At 43.9% G+C, this 879-nt stretch overlaps 1 protein-coding gene across 1 annotated transcript in view; it reads right to left on the bottom strand.

The window, feature by feature from the left end:
• The window catches only part of RSRC1 (arginine and serine rich coiled-coil 1), a gene marked incomplete at its 5' end in the record, with an annotated part of 362,074 nt that overhangs the window by 329,478 nt on the left and 31,717 nt on the right, over positions 1-879 (bottom strand). The gene's annotated exons all lie outside the window — the stretch shown is intronic.

Raw genomic sequence — 879 nt, 5'->3', positions numbered from 1 at the left:
TGAAGCACACCTACAAGATCCGAGAAATAGATTCAAAAGGGCAAATCTAAGAATTGCTTATCTTAAAGAAGTAAAGAGAGAGAAAGGAGTAGAAAGTTAACTCAAAGAAATAACAGAGAACATTCTAAAACTAAAGAAAACTGCAAGGTCAGAGAACACAAAGTAGATTTAACCAAAAAAAAAGTTATGTGGGGGTGGCACCTGTGGCTCAAGGAGTAGGGCTCTGGCCCCATATGCTGAGGGTGGTGGGTTCAAACCCAGCCCTGGCCAAAAAAATAAATAAATGATAAAAGCATTCTTAAAAAAAAAAAAAAAGTTATGTCGGAGGATCAAGATGGCAGCCAAGTAACAGTTTCCTTGCAACTGGGCATGGTGAGACTGAGGAGAGAAGACTTCAGGCATCTCTGGTTGGTGGGATCTGCCCAGAAACATCCCTTTGGGGACATAGGGAGTCAGCAAGAGACTTCTGGACCCCATGAGGCAGACAAAAGCAATGGAGAATTGGCAAGTAGTTGTGTGTGTTCATTCAGTCTAATCCTGCCAGCAGCTTTAAGTACAGCAGCAGTGAGATTACAAACTGGAAAGGCATTCGCTGTGAGCTGTTTTGTTTTTTTGGACTTGGGGACTCAGTTGAACTACCTTGGAAGAACTTGGGAGACAGTGTGGAGGACTTTAAGCATTATCTAGGGTGCCAGACTGAGCCACTGAGCCAGACAGAGCTAATAGAGTTTGGCGACCAGTTTTGGCACACTGGGTTAGCCAGCAGCCACTTCAGAAGTGATCCTAGTGACAAGTGCTTCCCTGGGAAAGCTTTGGCTTACCCAAGGTTAATAATTAAACTACCTTTTAAGTGGGCCAAGGAGAGATTTAGGCTCTCCA

The sequence above is a fragment of the Otolemur garnettii genome, unplaced genomic scaffold (assembly GCF_000181295.1).
Source record: "Otolemur garnettii isolate 467f Iridium unplaced genomic scaffold, OtoGar3 scaffold00076, whole genome shotgun sequence".
Lineage (NCBI taxonomy): Eukaryota > Metazoa > Chordata > Mammalia > Primates > Galagidae > Otolemur > Otolemur garnettii.
This window is presented reverse-complemented; position numbering and strand designations above follow the sequence as displayed.